The 12,639-nt window shown below is 41.8% G+C and overlaps 1 long non-coding RNA gene across 3 annotated transcripts in view; it reads right to left on the bottom strand.

Moving 5' to 3' along the window:
* LOC107324186 overlaps positions 1 to 11,218 on the bottom strand; it is a 77,387-nt gene extending 66,169 nt beyond the window's left edge. Inside the window, exons 1-3 of one of the 3 annotated variants that reach the window (XR_001559430.2) lie at positions 10,971 to 11,218; positions 9,497 to 9,602; positions 8,735 to 8,854 (exon numbers count right to left, since the gene is read on the bottom strand). This is a non-coding gene — a long non-coding RNA (uncharacterized LOC107324186). Of the gene's footprint in view, positions 1 to 8,734; positions 8,855 to 9,496; positions 9,603 to 10,757; positions 10,848 to 10,970 lie in introns of those variants that run through there. The other 2 variants (XR_001559432.2, XR_004309641.1) reach the window with 2 other exon arrangements.
* Positions 11,219 to 12,639: the final 1,421 nt, after the last annotated feature.

Genomic DNA, 12,639 nt, shown 5'->3' with positions numbered 1-12,639 from the left:
GGATGAGAAAACAAACTGCCCCAGCACAGCTGCTGTCCCTGGATGCTGCATTTCCTTGACAGCCCACCTTGTTGGCATTGGTCCCAACAAAGGATGAAATAAAAGTCTCCACTAAAAGATATGCACTACTGTCTCTAGTTGTTGGCAGGTTGATCCCCAACCAATGGAAGCCAGAGTCACAGAGTTTATAGATGATTTCCTTATCTAAGTAATGAGAAGAGCTAGGCATCAGAAGAACAAACTAAAATGTCCATGCAAAGCTGGAAACAATCCAAGCCTATGTGCAGATGCCAACCTTAAATCTCATCATAGAATCATAGCATCTCATCACTAACCCTATGCTATAGTCTAGGGCCTTACTCCCACCTGTCATCCAGAACCCAAAACCATCTCCGGTTGCAGCAAGGAGGAGGGTGGTCTATTTTCCCCGGTGACAAATGATAAGACACAAGGAGACATGCTCAAGATGTGCCAGGCAAAGTTTAGACTAGACATAAGGAAGAATTTCCTCATGTAGGAAAACACAGACCAGCTTGAATTGGAAACGACCGTAAAGGACCTCACCTAGACCTATCCCCCATGCTGTGGGCAGGGCTGTGATCCATCAGCTCAGGCTGCCCAGGGCCCAGCACCTCACCATCCTCTGAGTAAAAAATCTCCTCCTACTATCTATAATCTAGGTGGCAGGTGGCTAAGCATTAGAGTGTGCTGCCCAGTGAAGTGGTAAAGTCCCCACCCTGGAAGATATTGAAGAGATGTGTAGCTATGACACTAAGAGATACAGTTTCATTGGTAGGACTCTCTGTAGGTCAGGCTGGTGGTTGGAACTGATCTTGAAGGTCTTTTCCTACTTAAGTGGTTCTATGAATTGTACCTGTGTTCATTCTTCCCACAGATGAGCTAAACTCTCTTCAAGTGGTCTGAAGGGAAAAACAGGGAAGTAACTCAGCTGCTTCCCCAATGGAACAACCGCTTGCCAGCAGCAGTCACAAAATAAGTTAACATCTATACCTGTGGTAACCTGATCTTCTAATTACCACCTGTGGGGTCAACAATCATGTCTTTCATACACTCAGCAGAAGCTGTACAGCAAAGAACTGGATCACAGAAAAGTGAGAGCAAGTGTAGCCATGACTGACCTCTTGGCTACAGCACTAATACAGAAAAATCAGAAGGTTCTTTTGTCTGCAGGTTTTTCCAGCAGTCTATTCACGGGGTCATTTTGTATTAAACCAAGCGTGCAAGGGAATTTGTAAGTTACTTATGTTATAGTCTGAGAGATCAGGAAGCATTCAACATAGCAATCCTGTTCAAATGCATCTTAACCGTACTTCACAGACACTTTCACCTTCACAAATTCCTAATCCAATATGCAAATACCCACATCAGAAAGTACCTGAGATGACACTGGCAAAGAAGTTGCCAGTACTGGCTTGGTCTCCCTTATCAGTCATATACTTACTTATTTTGAAAGATAAAATATGTTGAACCAAACAACCCGCATAAGGCACTTCTCACCAGAAAACTGATGCAGCACATTATCACTTTACTTAGCCCAACTTTTTCTCACTGAACACATGAAATAAAAACATGTTGAAACTTTCCAAAGCGTCCAGATTTGAGTTAATGTTATGTCTACATCTTTCATACACTACTAAATATTCACTGGAATCAGAATTTACCTATGGGTTGAGAGAAGAAAAGAAGGAGATGGTACTTAAAAATCTCAGAAAAGAATGAGGTAAGTCAAAATAAACGATAAAGCATATCTGGGGATCTGGGTGATGATTAACGGTAAAACTGCAAAATAGGGCTGGGGGAAAAAACAGAGAAACAAAAACGTAAGAGTAGGCACATCTAAAAGGAGAAAAAGTGATCTGCAATGATTTTATCCCCTTAAACTTGCAGACTTGCATTTCAGGAGTCAGCAAGACGCAAGGCCGCAGGAGGTGATGTCAGAAATACATCTATCCCCAGCCACTGGGTTCAGCAGAGACCTGATAAGCAGTTGTTTAGTTTTGCTTTGGGATCTGGCTTCCATTTTATCTACGGTTTCCTAAGAGTTTACAGCTTCATTTGTGAGCAACACAGTCTTTGTATAACTGAAATCTCAGTCAAGGACAGCACATGACTTTCATTTTGACTTCAGAATTATTTTTATTTTAGAGTGCACAACCACTTCAACTATCAGGAACAGCAAGAACCACCCAGACGAAAACTAACAAATAGTATTAACTATTTGCAAAGCATTAAAATATAACTGCAGAGCCGGGCACCATTCCCCAAACAAAAAAGAAGAATAAAAAGAGAAAAAAAAAAGAAGAAAACCAGCAAGCTTAGCTGACATTTAAAAGAAAAGAAAAAAGGTTTAGTGCATATGCAGATTTTTCATCATACTGAATGATGCAGTGTTCTCAGTCTTCTTAGAGGACTTTGCATCAGAAAAATTCAATTGAAGCAGCTTTCAAAGAGCTGTTTTCATGCAATAAAAGATGCACAGAAGCAACCGCTTCCTGAGATAACACTGGAATTAATAAAGAATCACAGATTCACAAGGTTGGAAAGTACCTACAGGATCATGTAGTCCAACCGTCCTCCCATTACTGCTGCCACCACAAGCCACTAAACCATCTCTTGTAGCTCCTCATCCAGATGCCTCTTGCACACTGCCAGGGACAGCGACTCCACCACCACCCTGGGCAGCCATTCCAGTGCCTACTGGAATTAATGCCATTTGTGAGGTGTGCTTGGCTGGTGCATTCTCTTATCTGTTTAAGACCATGCATTACATTTTAAAGTACACTTTTACATTATTTGGAAGTCTAACTCCCAGAGCACAATGCTAATAAAAATCTGTTTTAGAATATCTGGTCTTACTGCTGCATAAATTCTCTTTCAACGTCAGACTGCCACTGGTTCAGCATCATTACTTTATTGCATGAATCAAAAAGAGAGGCAGAACTGAGATTTTTTTTCTTGTATTTTATTTGTTTTTCATTATATTCCGCTGTAGAAAATCAAAACAAACTAAAAAAAATTTTAATAAAGAACACAGTTCGAAGTATGCTTTGCTACTGTTAAGTAGATAGAAAACCCCTAACTAGTGTTTGAGGAGATCATGAGAAAACCGATTCTTCTCCTGTTGTTGAGAAACAAGAGAGTGTTAGGGTATTTGGTGGGAAACATAACTAACTCCCTTATCTAAACATGCTCTATTACCCAGCATTAGTAGCTTAAAAAACTTCATATAATCTCTCTGTGGGATTTAATCTTTTTGTTTCAGAAAATACTCTGATTTTACTTTTTTTTTTTAAGTCAATTTTTCTTATTTCTAACATGGCTCAACTCTGTCATGCAAGTATAGAAAACTGCAGGACAATCTGAATTTTAGGAAGTCTGAAATAACCTTTTCTTCACTAAAGCTTTAAAAATGGGCTTAGCTACTATTATCATCCTATGTATTTTTATTCTAGCATCACTGGAAAAGAAAAATGACCTACTAAAACATCTAGAAAAATCAGGTCTAACACACAGAATGGCTGTATATAAAGGGAAAGTTGAACTCAGTCAGGCCAGCAGCCTGTGTCTCCCTTGTCAAGCTATGGCCCACGTGAACAGAGAAAGGCTCCTTTAGAGGATAATTCAGAGTAGAAACTGGCTTTGGGTGCCCCATATCACTCACTGATGATGCCAATTTGTTGCAACTGCCCAAAGGAATCAAAGACAACTGATTTTCCTTGGCTAAAATCAGACTTTGAATACACTCCAGCGCTCATTCCCTAACTCCTTACAGCTCACAGTACTCTGCTGGTTATACTTACATATGCTCATAGGAAACAGCATCGGAAGACTTTTCTTCCCAGACTCATCATGTTATTCTTTTTCCCCTAGTTCCATTTGTCATTTGAGTTGCATGACTCAATAATTCCTTTGTAACTTCTACATTCTTCAAATATTTAAATGCAATTTTCACATTTAACAGTCAAGTTATCCTTTGTTCTTAATAACCTATTTTCTCCAAGTCCTTATTCACTGTAATGTACCTTTAGCCCTTGAATGTTTGGATAAGGCAAAAACCTAGATGTTATCTCCCTCTATTAATAGGAAATGGGAATTTATCTTCATATTTACCCCTGCCCCTGGAGACTCCCAAGGTAAGGTTGAATAAGGCCCTGGGAAACCTGATCTAGCTGTGGTTTTTCTGTTCATTGCAGGGGAGTTGAACTAGAAAGCCTTCAGAGATCCCTTCCAACTCTAAGTGTTCTATGATTCTATATTTATGATTTAAAAAAATGATTTTTTCCTTGTAATATATTGATAAGGATTTTATTGTGTGGGTAAACCTGTTTCCAGTTCTTCCAACTTGAACTTTATTTTTTTCAGTTACGTTTTTAGTTCCATTGATCTGAAGATAAACTTCAATAAGCATCCAATACACATTAGGCAAGCACTGAATATTGGCACCTCAGAACAAAGATATCACACCCATCGTACAGGCACAAAACTTGAAGTATCAATTTGTTACAATAAGGACAAACAGTCTTAAAAGAAAACCAGTTAAGAAGTTATTAGGCACAATAAAATAAAGAAAATGCCCTCGGTCTATCTGGAGAGGCATGCAGTCAGTGTTTTCTTCAAGGAACTGCTACTAGGCTTTGTTTTACATACTAACTGCCATATTCAGTCAAACCAAAGACGCACTTGTCCCCTATATTGCATCTTTCACAAAGGCTGGGAACACAGGTCCAGGAAAATGCATTTGAGGGAATACACCTCAGGATCCTCCCTGCTCTCAAGAAACTGTGTTCTTTTAAGGACAAGATGGTGCTTTTGCACTGGGTGCCCAAACTCTGCTGAACTTTTAGTGGTTCACAGATAAACTACTCACTGCAAGAAAAATACAACTTCTTGCTTTGTTCTGAATCTGACACTTGATAATTTTATTTTATCCCCCCTGGGTTTCATACTGCAGGAGATGGTTAATGAGCATGCTCTACTCATCTTTTCCATTACACTCCTATATAGATTTTTACCATTTTTACCTTCAGCTGTTTCTTTGTCCAGCTGAGTATTACTAAGCTATTTAATTGCTCTTTATCATCATGCCACCCATTTCTACTTCTACTACCAATCCCCTTTTTTTCTCCCCTTCCTTTAAATACAGGGATCAAAACTACATGCAGAAGTCAAGATAAAGCACGGAGCTTACAAACTGGCAAAGCAGTTTTCTGATCTGTTACTCTGCTACTCCACCTAAATCTCTTAAACAGTTCTGAATAATCAACTGGTGCTTGGATTTACTTAGACAAGCTCTCTACTAAGTCTCTTCCTTTAGTAAGTAATAGTAGGATCGTTGTCCTTCACATTCATTACTTCATTCTATTAGTATCAGCTTGATCTACTGCTTCATCCCTGGTTACCAAGTACCACAAGATTCCTCCTTGATTCTTCATAATTGACTTTTTTTTCACTGTTCTCCCTATGAGAATATATCATTTACTCCTAGTCTATTTTTCAACCAATTGTAAGTCTAGGGGAGGACTTTCCTCTTATGTCATAGCAGTTTCATTTTGCTAATCACTATAGGTGAGTCTTTCTCAAAAAAAAAACAAAAAAAAAAAAAAAAAAACAAAAACAAAAAAACTTTCAGAAACCCAAGCTTACTACATCAGCTAGATCACACTTACTCACAATGTCAGTGTCTTCGGAGAACCCAGTCTGATGAAGCAGCTCTACGAAGACAGTGCTGACTCTTTCCTGATAGATCCATGGGCAAATTTGCTCTATTACACCTCTTCTTTGTCATAATCAGCAGCAAATTGGGCAGCACGAATGTCATACTTGTCCTGTTCTTTCCTGTATGTTTCCTGGTAGCCTTCTTAAAAACTGACATCACATTCAGTGACCTCAGCTTCACTGGTACTACAGCAATACTGTGAGATTAAACACCACAGCCACTAGTTCAGCATTTTACACTGGGAAATCTACAGCTCTTTGGTGAATTCAGTGCCCTTGCACTGCAAATATGAACAACTCACATCAGTAACTCTGGCACAGCACAATCTTCCTTGAACACTACAAATCACAGTCATCTATTGGCCCAATGGCTCTTCCCTTTCTGCTGTTTTTAAAGATGACTTCTGACAAGCTTTTTGACATTTTATAAATCACTCAGACTTTCACAGTTTTTACTGTGTATTTTGCTCTGTGTATTTTACTACATATTTCACCCATGTTTCACATTTATTAATTTTCTCTGGGGAGGCAATGGCAAAAGTGACCGGACAGCACAGGTTTTTGAAGGATATATATTTCTTACAGTCTACTCTATTCTGCTGCCCATCCAAGCTAACTTTTTTTTTTTTTTTTTTAAAAGAATCAGAGAATTTGAGATGGGATATTTACTTGTTCTGGATGTCCGATCAATAACTTTAACTTCTACATTGGCTGCTAGTGTCTTACTCTTTTGGCTTGTCCTCTTACCAGGCTTTTTCAGACATCCTAATGCACATCCTACTAGCTTACCTCTAGTACATCTACAACATCAATAACTTGCTTCATATAAAATAAAATGGAGAGATTAAATACCTGGTTCTAGATTTCTAGGTGCTGCATAGCAACTCCTCTATATTTTAAGCCGACCACCCATCCTTCCCAGCTCTTATCTAAATGGGACTGAATTTGTTCAAGCAGTTCTACAATGTTTCCTATATCATTTTTGTCAGCTTCTGTCCTACACGTAGCAACACTAACAACTTCCAGATCCAGAGGCCACATCTTCTTGACCTGTATGCTTTTTCCACTCATCCTCACATGAGGTATTGAGATAGTCTAGTCTTGATGTTAGTCAGTTTGGCATGAAGTTCAAAGGTTATGATGCTGGAAGGGAGCACATCATAAATCCACTTGCACTCCACTTAACTACACCTTCTTACCACAACAGGAGATCTCCTCCTGTCAGTGCAGATCAGTACCATGGAAGGGCATTCTTAGAGAGAAAGGAAACTTGGCCATCACCTGAGATTAAGATCTCATCTACAGAATATAATTTCAGGACCATTTCTTCTTTAAATTTTTGGTATTCTTCTGCATTAGGACTTACACTTGTATAATAAGCCCAGAGGCATCCAACCTAGAGATGGCTGTAGGACTACATGGCTGGAGCTTTATTTCACACATTTGCCAGCCAAGGATACTTACTGTATACATATACTTAGCATGTTGCAACTTTCACAAGAGCCTCACTCAGTTACAGTAGTCTACAATGGTTATCTTCCAGTGCTGTAATTATACATTTGGTTTAACAGCTGTATTAACATCAACATTAGTAAAATGCTACCCCCTTTAATATCTAGAGAACTTCCATCAGTCTCATTAGTCTGAGTAGCCAAAGTGCCTAAGCACCTAAGCTAATGACCTATGTTAACATTTTCACTAAGAGTCAAGCAATCATGCTTCATAGTCTAAAAGATTATACCCATTATTTTAGTGTGAAATGACTGATTGCACTGAGGGACTTGCACAGTTTTAAGGCACCAAAATGCATAACAAACCACAGCTTTCAATTCAAAGCAACATCTGCAGTACCCTTAATAAGAGCAGCACCTACAAATACATCCTGAATACAATCAGACAGTATTCTATGCTGGCTCTACTGTTTTAGATGTTAAATTCATGTTCCTTACTGAAAACTCTTCTTTTGGTTACAACCAATACAATATAGCAGACTCGACACAATGCACACAATTTTCAAGAACAAAATAAGTCCTGAGAGTTTTAGACACACACTACTGTATTTATGGACAAGATGATTAAACATTTCATTTTATTGTTAATGATAGATTGCACCAGAAAGAGAAAAATAATGAATTCATAAAACAGGCCTCATCTTTCAGTTGATAAAAAATTCTTCCTCTTTCCACCATCAAATCTAATTTTAAAAAAAAGTGTAGTGCAAATACAGTAGATACTTCATAATCTCCAGTAATGGCAGGGAAATTCATCACATCTTGCTGAATGCTATGAATCATCTTATGAACACACAACTGCTATACACTGTAGAAGGCACTTCAACAAGTAGTTTCATTCATTGATGTCAATACTTCCTAATTAGCACAGAGAAGCATCTGTAGATTGAACTCTTGAGCAGCACGTTGCTTAGTTAACAGTTTTATTTAATATTCTGGCAAACACTTGATGTAATGGGAGACCATATTAAAATTATGTATACCCATAACATTTTCATTTTCTGTTCTCAACATGTTGGCACAAACTAATGAACTCAGCAGTGTTTGACAAAGCCATAAGCATATGCTGACCTGTACTACATCTGAGAAGTTTTTTAAAGCCTTTGTGTGCAGCCACATTTAAGTTGGATGAACTGCTCAGCTGTTTTGCTTAATAAGTTATAACAATGAAAACTACATGGCCAAACAGGCCTTAGTGCTGCACACTTCATCTTCCCCAGCTGTGCCTAAGCTGGTCAGTCACCAACCAGAAGTAAGTGATGAGCAACAACGTGATGGTCAGTGAAATAAACAGTCTGCAAATGTGTTCTCACTCTATACAAGGTGACTTGGTCATCTGTGAACATCTGTGGGATCACCATGTTCTCTCAGAAGCAATTTAAAAACTTAGACAAAATGCCTTCCTAGAACTTTAAAAAAAATAAAAGAAAAAGAACAGCCAAACATATTTATAAACACAGTGGTGGTGGCACTCTGTCACTTCTTACCAGGATAATTTCCCAATCACAAGCTCCAAAAACTCCTCAGGCTCCAGCTCTGAGTTCACCCCATCCTCCATGGCTTCCCAGGAATCCTGGAATGCAGACCCATGGACTAATTTCTAAAGGCTGTGTACAACGACATAAGCGTACAAGAAAAGCTTTGCTGTACTCTAATATTCCTAATCAGTGAGAGATTTTTAAATCAGGTAGCCTGGTACTTCCCTTTTCTTGGAAGCATGAGACCTAATCGTGGGCTTTTACATTTTACATACTGCCTTTCCCTCCCACCCCTAACAGAAATGAACACTATAAAACATCACACCCATATGAGTATTTGAAATGACACCTTTATTTACACCTCTAATTCTCTTTGTGTTTCCTATTCAGTGCTCATAAAAAGATACTACAGAGAGGTTTCCGTGCCTATAATATCTGACATTTCTCCATTTCAAGCATATTCAGGGATGTAACTACACTTAACTTTATCAATATAAAATCCAGGTATTTAGAAGGAAATTACCTCAGTCTTCACGCAACTTAATCACACTGATTCTTCATAGTTAACACAAACCATAAGAAGTCTGAAAATCCCACCTCTCATTGCACACTGCACTCAAAGTATTTCATTCTTTTTTTCATTTCAGTAATCAGATATAGCTTTTTCCTTATCAATTAATGTAGCCACAGTAAGAGCTAACATCCAAGAATACCTATTGTGCCAGGAATACTGGGGGCACCATAGGCAGTCGTATGAATCACTTCACATACCTGTGGTTTTCCAGGTTCCTGTGCTTAGTCATGAGTATACTCTTCATTCTCTCGTACACAGAACATAGTTTCTGCCAATTTTTGTTCTTGGCTTCTACACTGCCACCTGTAGTCATACAAGAGAAATTAGCCATATTTAACACTGCAAATCCGATTACCACATTTCAGCTCACTCGCCTTTCCGACACAACCATTCTAAAGTATTCTCCTTTGCAAAAAAAGAAAGAAAAAATACCCAAAAAGTGTTACAATCCTGAAATTGAGTCATTCATAATATTCTCTTTAGTGTTTCAGGAAGGATGAAAAATCCCAATTTAACCCAACAAAACATTCCCAACTCTCCAAGACAATTAAGAGCTGTACAGATCTCTATGTATCCTTTGTTGCCTTATGGACACCCAATCACCTCAATAGAGAGGGGGGGTTTCTGAAGTGGGAACACAAACACACTCGCACTTAATTACTTGGTAAATATGAAAGTTGATTTAATTTGTTCTCCCATCTGAAAAATGCACGCAGTTTTACATAGATATAAGCTTAACACTTGGTTTAGCTGCCTCCACAGAGCTTGTGAAGAATGCATACAATAGAAGCAGATACTCAGAGGAACACAGCACAGAGCTGAAGTGATCTTCAACTTCTTAAAGCGATGAACGACCCCTCGATTCATTCTGCGGTCACCGCAGTTTGAGCAACACGCCACGGATTCAGCCGAATTACACCCCGACACCAAAACCAAACACACAGTTACCCAGAACTCCCACGTTAACCATTTCCTGAAGATAGACGATAAAATATAAAACACAACTCTTCCTGGAAAACAGCGAAGCTTTTAGAACAGGGGTTTCGCGGAATACTGAAGTTTCGGAACGCAAGCTCCGGGGGAACGCTCGCTTTACGTACGCGTGTACTCCCCGATGTTCCAGACAAGGATGGCTCATACGTTTTCTCTGGAAGCCACCGTGTACGCACCGCCCAGCGGGGCTCCGCTTGGGAAAACGCTATTAAGTCCTTCAAGGACAGAAAGTAACTTATCTCCCCTCCCCGCAGCAGCGCATTTATGCGAGTGCCGCCGCCCGCGGACCTGCGCCCATCGGGGAGCGCCCCGCACGCGGCTCTACATCACCCAAAGAAAGAAATGAAATAATAATCAGAAAGCCGCAGACTGGAATAGAAACCGAAATCAAACGCGATTTTCCAAGAACGAGCTCGCAAAGAGCATCTTTAAAGATAATTTAAAGATAAGGTGCTCGTCAATCACCTAAAATTAAATAAACGCATCGATTTAAAATCAGTAAACGTCAAGCACCGTCGTCACCTGTCTGTGTCCCAAAGCCTCGTCCCAGGTTACCCTCCGGCTCCCCCCACCCCCCGCCCTCTCAGGTGCGTGCCGGGCACCGCCCCACGACCCCCCTACCCCCCCAGCGGGCCCGTGTCCCCGCTGCACCCCGCAGCCCGACCGCCGCGCACCCACCTGCGCTCCCCGGGCAGCGCCGGCCGCTGCCGCAGGATGAGGCGGCGGCTGCTCCTCGATGCTCACCCGCCTCCCACTACCGCACAGCCAGGGGGAGCCGCACGTTCCGGCTGCTGCTGCTGCCGCCTGCCCGGGATTCCTGCGGGAGGCGGCTCCTTCGCTCCCTCCCTCCTTCCCAGCCACGCTCCCCCCCAGTGCCGCAACACGCGCCGCCCGCCGCCCAGCCCCTTCCCTTTTATCGCAGGGCCAGGGCTCCCGACGCCACCGCCGCCACCGCTCCGCACACGCTCCGCTGCCTACACACAGCCCCGACCCGCCCCCCGCCAGCCCACCTGTCCGCGCCCCGCCGTCGCAGCCCACGCAGCGCCCGCCCCCGCGCCGCCCACAGCCGCTCCGCAGCGGCTCCGGGAGGGGGGGAGAGCGGGGCGGCCTCGGGAGGTGTGGGTGTTTCGCTCCCACCTGTGCGCGCAGCCCCCACCCCAGCGTCGGAGGTGTCCGCATTTCTCCAGCCTCGTGCGTGTTCGGGAAGATGCTGGAAGCCCGGTTCTTGGCGGCTCTCCGGTGGCTGGTGGTGAGGGATGACCTCGCTGGAGGAGGTCGGCTTTCAGAAGCCAGCACACGGTGCCAAAGCAGCAGGTACACTCACATAAGTGTCGAGAATACGTATCCTAATCGGAACTGCAGCAGTTCAGCTTGTGCGTGCTGTCACAGCTCCGGCACCAAGGGATGCAGTCTATCCTGTGCTGACTGTTCCTTTATTCTCTGGTTTTTGCCTGATGTATTTGGTTGTCAGAAACAAGCCCTGCATTTCAATGATTGGGTTTGCATCTTTCCTTGGTCACATGCCTTTTCACTGTGATGCTGACATTATGAGTGTGATCCAGCAGACCAGCCAACTTTCAAGAGTGCTGGGAGGAATTCAGTGCTTTGATGCAGTCATATGGACCCATATTCTCAAATTTGTCATATAAAAATCTGTTGCATTCGTTCTTTTGAGAGCAGTAGCTTCTGCAGTGGCTAGGGCCGCCTTTACCTTCCCCAAACATTTCACTGCAGTTCTATGTTCAATTCAGCTGTTATACTTCAACTCTTTAGCAGGGTCTGTTGTAATAGGGCAAGAGGAAATAGTCACAAACTGGAAGAAAGGAGATTTAGACTGGATATAAGGAAGAAGTTACAATAGGAGTGGTGAGGCACTGGCACAGGTTGCCCAGAGAGGTGATGAATGCCCCATCCCTGGAGACAATCAAGGTCAGGCTGGATGGGGCTCTGAGTAACCTGATGTAGCTGTAGGTGTCCCTGCCCATTGCAGAGGGGTTGGACTAGATGGCCTTAAAGGGTCCCTTCCAAATCATACGATTCTATGATTCTACTCTGTGATTCTGTATAAGATCTAAACTTTTCAAGCAAACAAAAAAGCCACGCAAATCTCTCACAGATGCTATTATCATGCCGTAGTCTGGTGATATTAAGAAGTGAACTATAAAAATAAAGCCTTGCTTTTGTCTGGTTCTTTGCAGAATTAAGGCTGGTTTCAGTTCCTCTCCTTGTGTCTCACAAGTGAGGTGCCAGACCATCTGAGTGTTTAATGAGTGGCAAACCAGAAGTCTGTAGGTAGCCAAAGTAGCAAATGGAACACACGTTTCTAATAGCAACACAGAAAGGTGAT

This window comes from Coturnix japonica, chromosome 1 (assembly GCF_001577835.2).
Source record: "Coturnix japonica isolate 7356 chromosome 1, Coturnix japonica 2.1, whole genome shotgun sequence".
In the NCBI taxonomy this organism is placed as follows: domain Eukaryota; kingdom Metazoa; phylum Chordata; class Aves; order Galliformes; family Phasianidae; genus Coturnix; species Coturnix japonica.
Note: the sequence above shows the minus strand (reverse complement) of the source record. Positions and strands in the feature narration are given on the sequence as shown.